Source organism: Talpa occidentalis, unplaced genomic scaffold, assembly GCF_014898055.3.
Source record: "Talpa occidentalis isolate TD23 unplaced genomic scaffold, MPIMG_talOcc4v2.1 talOcc4.5, whole genome shotgun sequence".
NCBI classification, from domain to species: Eukaryota; Metazoa; Chordata; class Mammalia; order Eulipotyphla; family Talpidae; genus Talpa; species Talpa occidentalis.
In genome coordinates, this window is record NW_023604861.1 from 64,241,431 (window position 1) to 64,261,412 (window position 19,982).

The following is a 19,982-nucleotide window of genomic DNA, read 5'->3' on the forward strand; positions in this document are numbered from 1 at the left end:
CACTGTTCTAGTTGTTTACTTAATGTTAGGTATAGTTGATGTCTTGTAGGATCTGGGGTGGTGCTAGAGCCTCCCCAAGCACTTCTAGGCCTTGTTCTGGTGTTTGGAAGGGCAAGGGGCCTGCTGAGTCTCGAGTCTGATTTGTTGGAACCTCACTCACCCAGGAGTAGTGTCTCTGTGTCTTTTTCTAGTGGTCAGGAAGACAATGGGTTGCTTAAGATTCCTGATATAGGAGGCCATATGTGGCTGAGTGGGATGCACTTCCTGGTGTGGTTATAGCCCATGGTAAATAGCAAGGCCCTGAAAGGTTGCAACTTGGGCCTCTGTCTGCTTCTAAGGGTCTGGTGGCCAGGCCTGGCATCGTGGTGCTCTCTGAGGTTTGTGGGGGGGTCCCAGATGTAGAGCAAGTTCCTACGTGGCCCCTGGAGCTTTGGTGTGCTGGGTGGTTCTAGAAGGCTGATTGGGATGCAATTCTCAGTGCAGCTGGCATTACAGTGGATAACAAGCTGCAAGTTTGTGAATATGGCTTCTGCCTGCTCCTGAGGAGTTGTTGGTTGGGCCTGAAGTCAGGGGTACTCAACGAGGGGTTGCTCAGGATCCCAGATATAGAGCAAGTCTGGAATCCCAGTGTTTCTGTTGCTTTTGAACATGAGAATTGTAATCCTCCACCTTTGTTTTTCTTTTCAAGTTTGTGTTAGCTCTTTCGGTTAGCTCTTGAAATTCTAGATGACATTCAGTGTTAGCGTTCCCATTTCTCTAAAAAAGAATTGGGAGCTCTGGAATTCTGATCAGTATTGCATTGAACTATACGTTAGTTTGGAGATAATTTTCATTTTAATATTAAATGGCTTAATCCATGAACAAAGATATGTTTCCATTTATTTAAGTCTTCGTTAATTTCTTTCAACAATTTTTTTTTGTGGTTTTCAGGGTTCAAGTCTTTTCTTTCTTTGCTAAATGTATTCCTAAGGATTTTTGTCTTTCTGGTGCTATTTCAACTGTATTTGTTCCCTTAATTTCATTTTCAAATTATTCATTTGATCAAGTATATTGCACTTGTATCCTTTTACAATGTTGAATTAACTTATTTGGTCTAATACTTATGTATGTGTCTATTTTGGTGGTTTTATATATATAACTGCATGTAATTTTCAAATAGATGTAATTTTCCTTTTTTCCTTCCTAATCTCCACGAGTTTTATTGTTTTTTTAAAAGTCCCAATCTTTTAGCAATAAATACTGAAATATTTACAGCAAAAAGTGACTTCTAGGATTTTCTTCAGAATAATAAGAGGACCAAGAAGGTGAGGGCTACAAAATCAAGACCAGCCCAGCAGGATAGTGCCGGCAAAGCAGACCTGGGCTTCTGCAGACCTTAAGCCACTAACAGAGGGAGTACGAGTACAAAGCCACTACCCAGTGCCATAGCTGGAAGCTAGGGGCTACACCTGCCCCCATCTTAGAACCAGAGCAGGAAGGTTACCTGATAAAGCGGGGACCAGCAGGATAGCGCCCGCAGAGCAGAGCAGGACTTTTGCAGACCCTGAGCCAGGGATCTGGAGCTGAGCGGCGAAGGCAAGATATGCTGGCACCACATACATCTGGAGTGGGAAGTGCACTGGGAGGACACAGCCCCTGCACATCTGTGGGAAGCTAGGGTCTACACCAACCACCCCTCAAAATGAGTAAATACAGAGAAGGGGATCATCAGGGACAACGCCCATCAAAATGCCCACAGCTTAACTACCCTTGTGGAGTTTCGGCACAATAGTGCAAGACTCAATCTGACGACCGGTTCCCAACATTCCAGAAGGAGCATCCTGACGAGATGCCTGCCTACACCAGAGGCACAGTGTCCCAACATGTAGAACGCATTAGAAACAAACAGCAGGGAGAAGAAAAACTCCAAACAACTAGCAAGCACTCAGGGAAAGGATATACCACAAAAAGAAAACTAACACCAGAACCCAACAAAAATGACCTGGAAGAACTTCTCAGTCTACCAGATAGAGAATTTAAAATTACCATGATTAAAAAACTGAAAGAATGCAAAAAGGAAAGAATGATAAGAGAAAAATAATCAATGATCAGAAGAATGAAATTGAATCCCTAAAGAGGGAAGTGAAAGAAATGCAGGAGATTAAAAGATTAATGGAGGAGCTAAAGAACTCTGGGGAAAGCAATGAAAACAGAATAGATGAAATGGAAGAATGAATTAGTACTCTTGAAGATACAGAAATAAAAAGAACCAAAAGATAACAGGAAGGAGAAATATGAAGGAAAATGAATGAAGAAATACTTAGAGATCTACCTGACTCCATGAGGAAAGGAAATATAACAGTTATAGGAGTACCAGGAGAGGAGAGAGACATAGGAATAGAGAAAATATTCAAGGAGATGATCAAAGAACTTCACAAGCATGAAGAAGGAGACAAAAATTGACATACAAGAAGTGACAACCCCAAACTTCCAGGATGAAAGGAAAAATACAAGACACATAATAGTAAAGCTCCCAAGAAACCAAGACAAAAAAAAATAATGAAGCTGACAAGAGGGAAGAAACAGCATATAAAGGAAAACCAATCAGGCTGACATCAGACTTCTCCGAAGAAACACTAAGGGCAGGCGCCTCTCCAGTGGCACAGCGTGTTGAGCACAGCACTGTGAAGCTGTCCGCAGCCTCTGCAGTTGGGTTTCAATTCCTGGATAGCCAGGGAGATTCCCACATGGTGCAGCAGACCTCTCCTGTCTTGCCAGCTGCTCCCCTCAGCAATGTTTTCAGTCCGCCTGCCTGTTCTGCATCCCACTCTATCTCTCCTGAATTCTCTCACCCTGCTGTACCTCTACCTTATACCCAGTTCTTATATAAATAAATAAATCTTTAAAAAAAGAAAGCACTAAGGGCAAGAAGAAAGTGGAGAGACACATTCAACAAACTCCAAGACAACAAATGCCAACCAAGAATACCTTATCCTGCAAAGCACTCCTTCCTCTATGAAGAAAAAATAAGGACCTTCTCAGACAAACAGAAACTTCAGAATTTCATTACGACTAAGCCCCCACTCCAAATACACTACAAGTTGTCCTAAAACCTAAGGCAACAGAGGGCTGAATAAGAAGAACAGAACAAGACTAGGAATAAAATCACAAAAATACAAACAAAATGACAAATATGGCTATCAACATATCAATATTAACTCTAGATGTAAATGGTCTAAACTTATTAATAAAATGACACAGAGTCACAGGCTGGATTAAAAAACAGAACCCAACCATTTGCTGCCTTCAGGAAACACATTTAACTACAAAAGATAAAAACAGACTGAAAGTAAAAGATAGAAAACAATCCTACAAGCAAATAGACCGAAAAACAAGACAGGGACAGCTATACTTATATCAGATAAAATAGACTTCAAACTACAAAAGGTAAAAAGTTACACAGATGGTCACTATATTATGATTAAGGGGACAATACATCAACACTCATCAACATATACTCACCAGATGAAGGCGCACCAAAATATATCACACAAGTGTTATCTCTGACAACAGACAGTAGAGAATATACATATGTAGTAGAAGACTTCAACACTCCACTTCAAAATGGATAGATGAGAAAGACAAAAAATAAGCAAGGACACTAAAGCTCTAAACAAGGACCTAGACCTCATGGGATTAACAGACATCTATAGAACACTGCACCCAAAAATATCTGAGTACATTTTTTCTTCAAGTGTATATGGATCATTCTCCAGGATTGATAACATACTGGGACACAAGACAAACATAAACAGATACACTAAGATCAAAATCATACCAACTATCTTCTATGACCATGAAGACTAGAAAGAAACCATGAAAAAAAAAGGCAAGGAACCCTCCTCCCTCATGGAGATGGAAACCCACACTACTGGAAGACCACTGGATCAATGAGGAGATCAAAGAAGAAATTAAAAAATACTTTGAGTTGAATGACAATGCAGACACCAATTTCTAGAATGTGTAGGATGCAGCAAAAGCAGTAATAGGAGGAAAATATAGAGTACTACAGGCTCACATCAAAAAACAAGAAAGAACTCAAAGGAACAACCAAATTTCCCATGTTAAAGAACTGGAAAAAGAACAACAACAACAAAAAAAAAACCCAAAAGCCTGTAGAAGGAAGGAAATAATAAAAAGAAAAGCAGAAATAAATGAAATAGAAGTTAAGAAAACAATCCAAAAGATCAATGAAACCAAAAATTGGTTCTTTGAAAAAATAAACAAAATAGACAAACCTCTAGCCAGGCTCACAAAGAAAAAATAGGAGAAAGCACAAATAAATAGAATCATAAATGAAAGAGGAAAAAAATCACAAAAGACACAGCAGAAATCAAAAGAAAAATCAGAGATTACTATGAACAGCTATATGCAAACAGGTTCAACAATCTAGAAGAGATGGGCAAATTCATACAACTTTATAATCATCCAAAGATAGATAAAGAAGAAATGGAACACCTAAACAGACCAATTACAAGCAGTGAAAAGGAAACCTAATCAAATGCTCCCCCAAAACAAAAGCCCAGGATCAGATGGCTTTACAAATAAATTCTCCCAAACGTTCAGAAACAAACTAGTGCCTATCCTCCACAAACTCTTTCCAAAAATTAAGAAGGAAGGGATAATACCAAACACATTTTATGAAGCCAACATTACACTACTACCAAAACTGAACAAGGACATCACAAAAAAAGAAAACTACAGGCTAATCTCTCTAATGAACACTGATGCAAAAATCCTTAATAAAATCCTACCAACAGAATCCAACAATGCATCAATAAGATAATTCACCACAAACAAGTAGGATTTATTCCAGGGACACAAGGAGGATTCAACATCTGAAAATTAATTAATGTAATCCAACACACCAACAGAAAGAAAAAAAGCCATATGATCATATCAATCGATGATGAGAAAGCACTTGACAAAATTCAACATCCATTCATTATAAAGGCCCTCGAAATTCTTGGGATAGAAAGAACATACCTTAATATAATAAAGGCCATATGTGACAAGCTCATAGCCAATATCATCCCCAATGGTGAAAAGCTGAAGGCCTTTCCCTTAAGATCAGGAACAAGACAAGGATGTCCCCTCTCACCACCGCTTTTCAATATAATACTGAAGTCCTAGCCAGAGCAGTAAGACAAGAGAAAGAGGGCCTCCCTGGTGGCACAGAGGGTTGAGCACAGCGCTATGAAGCTATCCACAGGCTCTGCAGCGCAGGTTTGATTCCCAGCCGGCCAGGGAGATTCCCACATGGTGCGGCAGACCTCTCCTGTTGTGCCCACTGCTCCCCACACCAGTGTTTTCTGTCTGTCTGCCTGATCTGCTCCCCACTCTGTCTCTGGTGAATCCTCTCACCCTCCTGTGCCTCTGGCCTATACCCCAGCTATTGTATAAATAAAAATAAATCTTTAAAAGAAAAAAAAAGAGAAAGATATACAAGAAATCCAAATAGGGAAAGAAGAAGTAAAACAATCATAATAATATACACAGAGAACCCCAAAAACCCCACAGATAAACTAATCAAAAAAATCAACCAATTCAGTAAAGTAGCAGGATACAAAATCAACACACAAAAATCAGTAGCTTTCCTAAATGCAAACAATAAATCTGAAGAAAATATCAAGGAAACCACCCCTTTTATAATTGAAATTAAAAAAATCAAATACTTGGGAATAAATCTTACAAAAGAGGTAAAGGACCTAGACAAAAAAAATTATAAAACATTGTTAAAAGAAGTAGAAGACAGGCGCAGCTTTACTGACCCCCACCTTGGGTCTGTGAGGTCCACCCAGGAGCAATAAACTTTCCCTTCCTTTGAAAAAAAAAAAAAAGAAATAGAAGACACAAAGAAATTGAAATATATCCCTTGCTCATGGATTGGAAGAATTAACATTATCAAAATGGCCATCCTACCAAAAGCAATCTTCAGATTCAATGCTATTCCAATAAAAATTTCAATGACATTCTTCAAAGAAATAGAACAAATACTGATGAAATACAGGTGGAGCCACAAAAAAAAACCAAATAGCCAAAGCTCTCCTGACTAAAAAGAAGGGGAATGGAGATATCACACTCCCAGACTTCAATCTATACTGCAAAGCCATAATAATCAAAACTGCATAGTACTAGAACAAAAACAGATGCACAAACCAATGGAATTGAATATTAAACCCAGAAATAAACCCACAGATTTATGGACAACTAATCTTTGATAAAGGAGTAAAGAATATGCAATGGAACAAAGAAAGTTTGTTTAACAAATGGTGCTGGGAAAACTGGGCTGCTACATGCAAAATAATGAAGTCAAGCCACTACCTCACACCAGACACAAAAACCAATTCAAAATGGATTAAGTATTAGACATAAGACCTGAAACCATAAAATATATGGAAGAAAATATAGGAGAAACACTCCATGACATAGACTTCAGAAACATCTTCAAAGACACATCACCCAAAGCAAAGATAGTGAAGGAAAAGATAAACAGCTGGGACTACATCAAATTAAAAAGTTTCTGTACAGCAAAAGAGATACTAATCAAAACAAAGAGACACCCTACTGATTGGACAAAAATGTTTGTACACAATACTAATGATAAGGGTCTGATCACAAAGATCTACAAAGAGCTGAGAAGACTCAACAAAAACAAAGAAACTAACCCAGTCAAAAAATGGGCAGAAGAGCTAAAAAGACACTTTTCCAAGAGGAAATGCAAATGGACAAACAGGTATATGAAAAAATATTCAACATCACTTGTAATCAGGGAAATGCAAATCAAAACCACAATGAGATACCATCTTACACCAGTGAGAATGGCACATATTAAAAAAACTGGCAACAACAAATGTTGTCAAGGATGTGGAGAAAAAGGAACTCTCCTACACTACAGGTTGGAATGCAAACTGGTCCAACCACTATGGAAAGCTGTGTGGAGATTCCTCAAACTACTAAAAATGGAGCTTGATCCAGCAATTCCACATCTACGGATCTACCCAAAGGACACAAAAACATTAATTCAAAAGGACACCTGCACCCCTATGTTTATTGCAGCACTATTTACTATAGGTAAGCTTTGGAAACAACCCAAATGCCCCAAAATAGATGACTGGATCAAGAAGATGTGGTGCATATACACCATGGAATATTACTCAGCAATCAAAATAGATAAACTCATGCCATTTGCAGCAATATGGATGGAAATGGAGGGGATCATGCTCAGTGAAATAAGCCAGAAAGAAAAAGAAAAATACTGGATGATTTCACTTATAGGAGGAATGTAGGGGATCCAAATAAGGGATCAGGGGAAAAAATAATTATAATAAAGTAAAACATCAAAAGCAACAGGTAACTATAAACCAGAGACATTCTGTAGGTAAGGGAGAGGGAGTTGGATCAAAACAGGGGTGGGAAGAGCACAAGGGACTATAGTGATGGTACATGGGTGAACTGGTGGTGGGAATTCCATGGGGTCTATACCTGAGAGGATATAGCATACGTTATATTAAAATATAGAATGATGTAAAAATATATAAATTAATAATAATATAAGAATAATAAGAAGGATGAAACAAGATAGGCCATGAGTTGAAGTTGGATAGTAGATACATTGGGCATTCATTACACTAGGCTCCTCTTTGAAAATATTTAAAAATTTTTGTAATAAATATCAAGTGAACATGCCTGAAACCATCATAAAACTTTGGACACAGAATCTCTGGGATAAGTGGGTAAAGACCTACTTTTTTTTTTTACTTTTAGATCTTTATTTTTAGTAAGTAAAAGTATTTCTTTAAGTGTTTACAAGTCTGATACATCATATATATATTTTATATATATAAATATATTAAATATTTATATAAATATATAAAAAGTATAATATATAAATATATTAATATAAAAACACATATATACAGACTTCTCTGTATTCATTTTTAGCTTTCTTTCATAGAAGAAGGTGGTGTCAGAAAGAAAAAGAATTTATCATATGATGTCGGTTGAAAAATGCACCAACCTCAGATAAAGATTCATTACCATCATTCCTACTTTTGATGTAAACTTGTTAATTTCTTTCAGAATAGGCCTTTCCATTCATGGAACTTAGTGTTCAAGATAACTTCAGCACAACAACACACACCGCATGGAAAGAATAGTAAAAGAAAAATCAGTGAATTTCATTTCAATACTATCTGTTGAGTACTACCTGTGGAATAGGTATTGGAGTAAGTATTAAAGATGCAAGGGTGAAAAGGTGAGGTCCAGGGGAAAAAACATGAGTAGTCAGTGTGGTATGAGCAGAAATGGAACAATGTTCAGGGATCGATGCCAGGGGTGTACTGGCAGAGGCAGTGATGGGGGATGGGTGGAAGGGGAGATGGTCCCTCAAATACAGGTTTTTCCAGAAATCTGAAAGTGAAGTCCCTGTTTGGTATGATTTGTTAGATTATGATTATGATTGTTATTTGCTGTTGCCATTGCTCTATATGGAAAAATTTGTTATGTGCTCCTGGATACCATCACCCTCTCCTCCTAAAAAAACCCTGCCAAATCATATCAGATAAGAACATTTCCCTTGGGGGCCTCCCCTGGTGGCACAGCGGTTGAGCGGTGGGCTGCGAAGCTATCCGCAGCCTCTACAGTGCTGGTTCGATCCCCGGCCACCAGCGAGGGTCCTACATGGCGGGACAGACCTCTCCTGCCACCCGCTGCTCCCCTCAGCAGTGTACTTAGTCGCTCTGGTGAATTCTCTCACCCTCCCGCACTTCTGACTGTACCCAGTGCTTGTATAAATAATAAATACATAAATAAATAAATAACATTTCACTTTGTGATAGTTGGGGGAAACCTGATTCACAGAAAGCCTCTTGGAGGAGATGTATTTGAGCAGAATTTTCTTTTTCCATTCTTCTTTTAATGTTTTATATTTTTATATTCTTATATTTTTGTTAGTTTTTGGACATTACTTGATTTATCTCCTCCAGTATGGTCCTTGCAGTTCTCCCACCACCGTAGCACCTGTGAAGATCTACTTGTTAAAAAAAGCTCTCTGACAGCCTCACAGACAATGCTATTTGGGAGTTACTGACCCAGGCTATGCATTATAAATGAAGAGTGGTTGTCTTCTCCTGGTCAGGGATTCCTTCCAGGTATTCACCACGCTAGTGATTTGCTAGACCTAGTATTAATACGGTGGTCCCCAGGGAAAGGGGAGGTTCCAAGTTCCCTGCCTTACCCAAGAGAGGGTGGAACTGAGCAAGGGAAGAGAAGAAGCTGGAGAGGAGACTGAAGAAGGGAGAAAAAGGGATGGAGAGCAAGAAGGAGACCTGAGGAGGCACATGGAGCAGAGAGATGTGCGAAAAAACTGCACTTGCTTCTTGATCCCGGACTGGTTGAAACAGATGTGGGTGAGAGACCCGTGGGGAGGTTAACAGTGGCAATTTTTATCTTGTTTTTGATTTTGCGTTTTTCCTCCCAGACTTGTCTGGCTGTTTCTGACTCTTTTCTATGGGTCCCCTCTGGAACATATTTTATACTTGTGGCAGGCTTTCAGGCCTCAGTGGCCCTGTTTTGAGCCAATCCTGTTTGGCTGTGCATTTACCCACGAGGGGATATATAACTTCAGGTGCTTGTTTTGGAAACTTTATTCTTTCCTTTTTCTGTGTTGCACATTAATTGTATTAAAATTCCTTTCCATTAATGGTCTTGTGCACTAGAGTATGTTTTGTCTTCATGCAGTGGATGGCAGAACCTATTTAGAGCAAGCAGGTTTGGGGATTCCGGGGTGCTCCTCTCCCTGTCCTGTAACACTAGGTTTGCATTTGAGAAGTTATAATGATGAACGCACCTTCACCTTCACAAAAATTTGTGATTTAACCCAGTGTCATTTATGTATTGACTTAGTGTATATTTGGGTTGCTTGAAAATGCTAAATTTCATTTTTTACCCCTAAATTAGATCTCTTTCATTAAAAAAGTCTATGTATCCAAGCATAAATCCAAGCATAAAAACACATGTTTTAAAATTTATATTGCACTTGTTTATACCTTTTATGTTAAGAATTCAAGTGTCATAAATTTAAGAATAATTGATTCAAATCAAAGGGGAGTAACAAAGGAGAGTGCCACACAAACCAAATTTATGTTTCTTACCTGAGAACAAGTTCAATAGAAGCAGATAGGGTTTTTTAGAATACAATAGGAAAAAATATTTAATATTGTCTTCTGCATTTTGGGGGCATAGTTCAGATTCCAACTTAGCCATGAATTTCTATTTGATACCCTCTGAACACTCAAGCCTTTGATGTTAGTACATTATTACTTTGAAAGTCTTTGTTGTTATGCTTGTCCATAAAAATCATTCTGTCATTATTCCTCTTCTTTGCGGAGATCTCCATCAGTCTTTCCTGTTCATGCTTTTCACATTCCCTTGGCTCCATGGCTGTTATCCGCTGAATGACTGATCTTCAGTCCTTTCCAGTCTTACCAAATTGTGCACCTATGGAAACTAAACAGTACACATCATGGGATCCTGGGCATTTTAAAGAGTATAATAACTGTGTGCTGAATAATCTAGGCCGCCCTGCACTCAAATTAATTTCTTATTATCTGGTAGTTGCCCAGATTGAAGCTTAGGAGAGATGAAGGCAATTCAAATATGAAATTTGTTTTCAGCTAAACAGTCAAGTACTTGCTTTTCTCACAAATGAAATCCATACAGCAATGTTTTGCAAGGTGTGCTTTTTATTTGAAGAACTTACATGTAATAACTTACATTAATAATTAATTAATGTAATTAATTAATGTAATTAATTAATAACTTACATTAATAATTGCAAATTAATATCCAGCATTTCCAAGGAATTTTTGGGCTGAGCCCCTCAACTTGGCATTTATCCATGGCTGGTCTGTTTGGCATTTGAGATAAAGTCCATTTGACATAACTGTTTCCTGGAAGTGAAAGAACAAATTCCTCTGAGCATTCCTCATGGTGTGAGGAATTGAAATTATTTGACCACTCTCTTCAACCATAGCCTCAATTTCCTGACATTCTGAGAGTTTGTGAGGAGCACATTCTGTTGTGTGCTGGCTCACAGAACATGCTGCGGGAGCTGCCCGTGTGAACACTCTCATCTCTTGTCTGCGCTGAGAGCAAGGCCTGCTGGTGTGCTGTGCATGTATATGTCCGCATGTGTGCACATGTGTGCATGTGTGTTTGTTTTCTTGACAAAGCATAGGGTTTAACATTGATCAGTTCAGCTAATAATGTGATGAATGTTAAAACAAACTTTTAAGAAAAAGTGAAGTGGTGACATAATACTATGTCATGCCAACAACTTCAAAGTCATCTATATATTGCTAGTCTAACCTGTAAATCCTATGCTCCTTCTTTTTGTAAAGTAGCATTAAAGGAAAACTAAGATTATCCCTGAACCAGAACCCAGAATTTCAGAGATCTTTTATAACACATTGCTCTACTCTTGCCAAATAAAATACTTGTCAAGCAAATCTCAGAATGGCTTAGATTAATTCCACAACTGGCAGTTATGATGTTAGACTTGTGGTGTTCCTTCCTCAGGTTAGGGAAATTCCATTCAAAGTTCCCAAATACTTTTAGTTTTGTTTTTTTTCCCCCAGCATGTAGAATTTAATATAGCTAAATAGTTTTTATTTTAAAAGGCAATTCAGTATCTACAGAATGTTGGTCACAACTGTGTCTTACTTGTAAAAATCATTATAAAATCCCTTTATTAGAATTTCTGTTCATGTTCTGTGCTTAAAAATACACAACTCTGGGCTGTAATTGGTAGCATATGGTGCTATTACCTTCTGTAGAAATTCATTTCCCTCCCCAAACTTGATGTTAATAATTTGATTCATTAGACTGAAAACTCAAGGAAAGGTTACTGGCTTTATCTTTCCTTCTAGTATGTTCTTTATACTCTTTTAAGATTTGGTAAGCTGGGCCTCCCTGGTGGCACAAGGGGTTAAGATGCAGCCTGTGAAGCTGTCCACAGCCTCTGCAGCACAAGTTTGATCCCCGGCCAGCCAGGGAGGTGACCCACATGGCACAGCAGACCTCTCCTGACTCACCCGCTGTTCCCCTCAGCCTGTTCTGTTCCCTGCTCTGTCTCTGGTGAATCTTCTCATCCCCCACACTTCTGGTCTGTACCCCAGCTCTTGTAAGCAAAAATAAATAACTCTTTGGAAAAAAAAAGATTTGGTAAGCTCTGCTCCTTAAAAATTTTCCTTGGATAAAAGGCTTATTTATTCAACAAATACCTACCATATGCCAGAGACTTCAGATACATGGCCCCATTTGATCCTCAGGACACTATGAGACAGATAAAAACCCTGCTCTGAATTTGTTCTATAAATGAGGAAGCCAGAACTTAAAAAGTTTTAAGTAACCTGGTCAATACCTCACTACTAACCAGGCATGTTGTGTCCAAAGGCTGGGTCTTTCCACTTCACCGGCTGCTCCCTAGGTCACACTCTTGCAATGCAGCATGAGAGAAGATTTTACGGAGGATGTGGCAGTATGAGTCAAACTATAAGGAAAATAGAGAATCAACACATGTATAGCATTGCTGGGCATGAAAATCATATCATTAGACAGAAGGTTAGTTCAGTAATTCTATCACACTAATCACCTCCATGTCCCTGTTCTTGGTGCAGAGGATGGAACTAAGAGTAAATAATCCCTGTCATAGCATGGTTGACAGTAGCATATGGTCTCACCGTCCTTCCCACTTATGTACTAATTCATTTCATGCTTCCCTTTTCCAAAAACCTCAGAGTACCCAGGAGCCAAGAGTCCAAGAGAGGACTGGAAGCAGTCCCTGGCAGGTGGAAGATACCTGGCATGGGCATAAACTCTCATGGATCTGTCTGTCTCAAGCTCGGGTCCCATCTCACAAGGTGGGAGCTGCTAGCAGGCAGAGGGAAATTGCCTGCAAAGATCCACTGACATGGATGAACTTCTTGGCTCACCTGTCTGAGACTTTATTCAGGGTCTGGTTGCTTGGTGGGTCCTACCTTAGCTCTTCCCACACAACTGCATCTACCTGCACTGCTCACTCATCTCATGTGGGGGTGAACTGATCTCCATTTCTGTCTCCCCACCAGAGAACTCTTCAAAGGGGAGGGAGGTTCACCCTCTCTCCCTCTGGTCTTACACAGGTCAGGGTGCTTAGGGGCTGAAATGGGTTTGAGGTATGGTGGGAGAGATGGGGGATAGAGAGAAAGAGCTTCAAGTCTAAATGCTGAGAGACTTCATAAGAGAAAGAAGGTGTGGTGCACCTGGTGTTTGTCTGACCCAGAACTGGACAGGAGTCTTTGGGTTTTAGGCTCCATCTTTCTCCCTGTCTGCCTGGGTTCCATGCACTAACCTCATAAATCAAGTGGGAGCCGGAAACAAGCCAGCTGGCTTGAATTTGGTTTCCAAAAGTTTTGTGTGTGACCAGTGTGGTATTTTCACAATATTTGATTGTGTAAACTTTTAAGGTAAGACATACCTCTCTCCACAAGCCTAGTTATACTTTATTTCTTTTTACTTATCTGGTAGTAAGCCCCAAATCCTGAGTTATATGGAAATACTGGTATCAGGAGTACCAGAAAAGCAAGAGACAATGATACCTCCTCCTCCCTGTCAACCACCTATCTAACCTAATGTCATGTTTTGTCAATAACTCTTATCCAAATTTTTCATACCCACTGTAATGACTCTAACATAAGTGCTAGAAAATGCTTCTTATAGCCAGATACTAAATCTTTAGCCTCTGCAGAACATACAATGTCTATCATGACTACTCAGTTCTAGTGTAGGGAAAAAGCAGTAGTAGACAATATGTTAATTTCAATCAAGATTTATTCATAGGGTCTCCATGGTGGTGCAAGGTGTTAAGCATCAGCACTATGAAGCTATCTGCAGCTACTGCAGCACGAGTTCAATACCCGGTCAGGGAGGTGACACACATGGCACAGCAGACCTCTCCTGTCTCGCCCACTGCTCCACCATTCAGCAGTGTATTTCAGTCAGTCAGCCTGTTCTGTTCCCCACTCTGTCTCTGGTGAATCTTCTCACCACTACCCCCCACCTCTGGCCGTCACTCCAGCTCTCGTATACATAAATAAATAAATCTTTAAAAAAAGATTCATTCATAGACACTGAAATATGATTACTTATGAGTCATAAAATATTATCCTTATTTTTCCCAACCATGTAAAAATGTAAAATCATCATTCTCACTAAGATCATAGGCCATATAAAAACATGTTGGTGGTCTAAATTTGGCCCTTGACCCCTTGTTATTGGTTAAGTTGTGACCCTCCAAAATTTCCTATGTTGTGCCCCCAGTGCCTCAAAATGTAGTTTTATTTAAAGAAAGGATCTTTGCACATACAGAGTAATAATGTGTGAACACACAAGGAGAGAGACCATCAGAAGTTGGCAAAGACACTTAGATTCTCCCTCACAAAGCTCATTAGGAACCAACTCTGTGACACCTGATCTTGGATTTCCAGCCTACAAAACTGGGAGACAAATCATTTGTTATTTAAGCCACCCAGTGTGGTACTCTTTTAGGCAGCCCCTCGAACAAATACAGTCTTGTTTTAATGAAGCTTCATCATCTCTCACTTCCATATGGCCCTAGTTGCCTAACCACTGTTGCATCGGGCAACACCACACTGATAAAGAAACAGGAGTCATGGAGCAGGGTACATAATGTGGGATGCTGCTGAAGAGCAAGATCCTGGCCTTTTTATTGATGCACAGCATTGGTTGTAAGGGGGCGGAGCAAAAGAAAAGGGGAAGGAGATTACTGGGAAGGAGATTAAAGAAAGGGGAAGAATGTAGATGATTAGGGATTTTGAGACTGCCCTCCAGGCACTTCTCATCTGCTTGATGACTTGGTATTGTCATTGAGATCATGCCCTAATCCCCAGCCATGGTTCCAATCTTATCAACAAGGCTTTCCACTGATCAGCTTCTGGGGTCACTTGTTATACATAGGTCCTCGGCTCCCCTGGGTGTTCCCGGTTAACCTCATGATGCATAGCCTTCCCAGCATGATCAAGCTTTGTGCTCTTATTTGTTTTGAGGGGCACCTTGAAGGGTTGGGCTCTGTACTTAACTGACCAGGCCATCTTGACCTTGATTTTTGTCAACTATAGTTGACAAAATGGTGGCAAAACAGTCCGCTCAGGAGTAGCAGACCCACAGACCACTCCTCCTGTTGTAGAGCAACCCCGATACAAAACGGGGTGCCTGACTGTGGGTCCTCACCCGCGCACTTAAAAGGACTTATCAATGCTCTACTGCAGGCACACGCGAAAGGTTAATAAAAGGTTTATTTACAAGGGAAGGGGAAATGAGGAAATGTACAGCTCAGGGAGAAAAGTGGGAGACAAAGTTTTAAATGACTCCTACCCAATCTGCCAATCAGGAATTCCAAAATGGCGCTCTGAGAGCTGGCTGCGAGCCAGGAGCCGTGAAGCCAGGAGGCGAGCCGATAGCGAGCCCCCCCCAAGGCCCAAGTGTTTGGTTTTTATATCCAACCTGGCTGCCCAACTCCACCCTCAGGTCCCAGCCACCCTCCCTTTGGTGGTGACGGGATTTGTCTTTCCCAATGTCTTGATGGCTTTAGTCTGGAGTGGGGGTGGAGTCCACAAAGCCTGTATGGGATTAGCTCAGGACATCCTTTCCCCCTAACACTCCTACTTCTGCTTCTACCCTTTCTCCGACCAGCCCCACCATCTGCTCTCACACAGCAGCCAGAATAGTATTAGTTTAGACCTATTCCTCTTTTGTTCTATTCCTCTTAAGTTTCCTGCTCTTGAAGTCTTTCCTCCCAATTCCTTCTTTGCCCCTCTTCCTGCTGAAACTTTCCAGGCTGTATTTTGACTATTGCCTTCACATTTCCCTTTTCTTCATAAAAATTTAAATGATAATGATGTACACATGTATAAAGGCAAATATAATCCAGGTTGGGCTTGTTATTATATATTCATTGCTATTACACTCACTTTTTCATTCTGATTTTAAAACAAGTTAAAATTAAAACATTATTATGGGTCCTAGGGCTCATAAGGAAGCACTCTCACCTTGTGGTAAGACTGAGGGTGAAATGAGAAGGATTTGGGTCACCAAATCTTTTGGCTCTTCCAACGAAACATGTACTCCAGGATAAAACAGTGCTGCTGGCTCTGCAAGTATTGTTTGGGACATGTTCCCACCCCTTATACATCTTAAGTGTAGTCCTTAAATTACTCCTATAGTACCATTGAGAGGGGATGTATGTGATGAAAATATGGGAGAGGGGCAGTCCAGCAAAAGTAGACAGGCTGAAACCTTCACATGGCATTATGAGTAAGTCCTCCACTCCTCTCCCTCCTCCACAGAAATGCTGTGTTGGCAGGTCAGGAAAACTACTCTCACCCCTTACCTGGTTAACTTCCATTTACCCTCGGCTCTTCCATTTACCATTCCTCAGGAGGACCAGCCCTCACTGCCTCTTGTGTATGGTAGGATTCGGAATTAGATTATGTGGCACTTAATGCAGTTTCTAACTTTAGTCAAGCCAAAGATTAGTTCAAAGAAATGTATCATTAGACCATTTCCTGATTATGCAAAGATCATACAATGTATCTTATTCTCCAAACAGCACTTCTCCATTTTGCTGTTACAGTAATCATGAGGCATCCTGGAAGAGGAGCTTCTTCCTGTAGCACACTGGCTACAATGTCACTAGGTGTAGGTGTGCTCCACTGTCACCAGGTAATAGGCATACGGGCACCTCCATTGAATATGCAGTTCATCATTGACCGAAATGTCATTACGCAATACATTTGTTCTGATGATGATTTACTTCCCCCTCATCCTCTAAAGCTGCAAAGCTGATGACAGGGTCCTGTTTGAGTTTATTCATCATTATGATATCAATGTCAAGCATTATACCTAGAATCCAAATCATATATGGTGAATGAATGAAAAAAATACTTATAATTATACAATTCTACCCAAAGAGAGTCAGTTATTTGAATCCTAAAAACTATTAATAGCTTGGGTTCCCATTAAATTACAAATACCAGCTCATCCTTGGGTCCCATTTGATGTGCTTCCAGTCATGTTCCCAGTTACAGATTCACCAGGACTCTGATCAGGTATTGATTTATATGCTGGGCAGATGGTGGAAGAATAACCATATCTCTGCCTCTAATAAGCCGAGAGTAACTTGTTGAGAAAAAGAGCACACAAATAAATATAAATAAATATAAATAAATATAAATTTTTTAAATCTAAAAATTAGTGCTTGCTGTTGCCACCCAGCAGACCAGCTCCCAGACTGGGCTCGCAGTGCCTAATTGACATCTGGGGCCCTCAACAATGACTTGGTGAGCAACCCTGACTCCAGGACTGGCTGCCAGCTTCTCAGGAGCAGTAGAAGGCCTGAGTCCAAAGCTTGCAGGAGCTAGTTATTCGCTACAGGTTCCCAGCTGAAAAAGAAAGTGTATCCCACACAGCCACATATGGCCTCCTTCTATATCAGGAATCTTAAGCAACCCCTTGCCTTCCTGGCCACCAGAAAAAGGCACGGAGACAGCACTTCTTGGTGAGTGAGGTCCCACAAATCAGACTCTACACTCAGCATGCCCCCTTCCCTCACAAACATCAGAACAAGGTCTAGAAGTGCTTGGGGAGGCTCTAGCACCACTCCCGATCCTACAAGATGCCAAAAGCTATACCCAACATCAAATAAACACCCAGAACAGTGAGGAAGAAGGATTCATACACAACAAAAGCCCCAACTACAGTGGAACAAACACAAAACAAACAATGGGAGAAGGAAAAATACAAATGGCCAAGGAACCCATCAGGGGAATAATACACCACACGGAAAAAATCAAACTCCAGAACCCAACAAAACTACACAGATTTCTTCTTCCTGGCAGATAAAGCATTCAAAATTACCATAATTAGGAATGTCAAAGAACTCAAACATCACAAATGAAACCTGGAAAAACAAATCAGAGAGATATGAGACGATGCAGAGAAGAAAAGGAATGCTATGAGAAACATAATTCACAAACAGAAGATCAAGAGTGAAACTTTAACTGAGAAAATGAACTGCAGGATGTAAAAAAAATTAATGGCAGAGATAAAGAATTTATGAAAATAGAATAGACAATATGGAAGAACAAATCAGTATTCTCAAAAATACAGATATGAAAAGACCCAAGAAAGAAAAGAAGATAGAAAGGAAAAAGAATAAAGAAACATTATGAGAATTATCTGACACCACAAAGAAAAGCCATATAAGAGTTCTTTCTTATATGGAGGAGAAGAAAGAGAGAGAGGAAAAGTAGATGAAAACTATTCAAGGAAATAATTGAAGAAAACTTCCCAAACTTGAAGAAGGAAATGAAAATAGAAATACAGGAAGCTAGAAGTGAAACAAGGCAGAGAGGGCTACGAAAGAGGCCACAGGGCAGAAGGCCAGATGGATGAAATGGCCACACACCTGCCCACGCTCTGAGACCAGAGAATCACCAAAAAGCCCCAAAGGCCAAAAGGCCAAAAACCAAAACCAAGCGCTATAGCCTAACAAAGGACAGTGCCCAATAAGAGGACAGGTCACTTGCAAGCAAAATTTCAAGAGACCTTAGGCTCCAGGAACAGCCACCATGGGGGTTATTTTACAAACAGGGGAAACAAAGAGCTCACTGTATCCACAGGTGACGGCTGCCTCACCCAGGTAGCATCAGTGATGGTCGCCATTGGTCACCAGGATTGTTGGACAGCACTAGCCAGTAGTGATGGCCACTACTGGTCCCGCAGAGGCAGTGTCAGAGACACCCAGTTTTAACAGCTCTTTGTGAGTTGCTGGGTTATACCAACAATAAACAGCTCTTTAAGACACCAGGCCCAGGGCCATTGGTGCTCCTTCCAGGCAATGTCAGAGACAGGACCCAGGCCCAGTCTGTGACAGAGTCCTTTGGCTTCTCTTCCCTCCTCAGAGGTTGGCTGCTGGATGCTTCTTTTCTTCTTTCTTTGGAGGCTGGAACGATCTTCTTTTCTTCAGGGGCTGGCATCTCTCCTTCTTCAGGAGCCCCCTCAACTCCCTCCAACCCTGGCTTATATCCTCTTTCACCCACAAGTCTGATTGGACCATTTGGCACCAGTCAGCTCCTAGCTCACACCTGATTGGTACATTGCAAATGGCAGTTACTGAGCTTTGAGGAACAACTGCCACATCTGACTTGTGGTGGAGCAGCAGGTTGAAAGGACACCTGAGCTCCAAAGAGAAACAAAGATTGAAAGTAAAGGGTGGGAAACAATTCTACAAGCAAGTGCCACACAAAAGAAGGCAGAGGCTGGGCCTCCCTGGTGACCTAGGGGTTAGGTCTCAGTGCTATACTATTATTGCCTGAGTTTGATCCCCTGCCAGAGAGCTAACCCACATATGGCACAGCAGACCTCTCCTGTCACACCTGCTGCTCCCCTTAGCCTGTTCTGCTCCCCACTCTGTCTCTGGTGAATCCTCTCACTCCCTGCACTTCTGGCTTACACCCCAGTTCTTCTAAAATAAAAGAAGAAAAAATGAAAACAAAGGAGACAGGGGCAGTCATACTTTTATCAGCTAAAATAGACTTGAAGTTAAAAAAAAAGCTGAAAAGAGACATGGATGGACATTATATAATGATGAAGGGGACAATACACCAGGAAGACCTAATATTCATCAATATATACTCACCCAAAGAGGGAGCACTGAAATACATTAGACAATATCATCTCTGAAAACATACATTAGAGAAAATATGTATGTGGTAAGAGACTTTCACACCCCACTCTCATCAGTGGACAGAGCACAGGAGCAGAAAATAAAGGGAAATAATAGCCCTAAACAAATATCTAGACCACATGGGCTTAGCAGATAT

At 40.5% G+C, this 19,982-nt stretch overlaps 1 long non-coding RNA gene across 1 annotated transcript; it reads right to left on the reverse strand.

The window, feature by feature from the left end:
• Nucleotides 1-10,232: 10,232 nt before the first annotated feature.
• On the reverse strand, nucleotides 10,233-19,157 carry LOC119259789 (uncharacterized). Its single transcript, XR_005128568.2, has 5 exons — nucleotides 18,796-19,157; nucleotides 12,476-12,592; nucleotides 12,328-12,375; nucleotides 10,866-10,991; nucleotides 10,233-10,548 (listed from the first exon to the last, which is right to left on the reverse strand). It is a non-coding gene; the product is annotated as an uncharacterized LOC119259789 (long non-coding RNA).
• Between the last annotated feature and the right edge of the window lie 825 nt (nucleotides 19,158-19,982).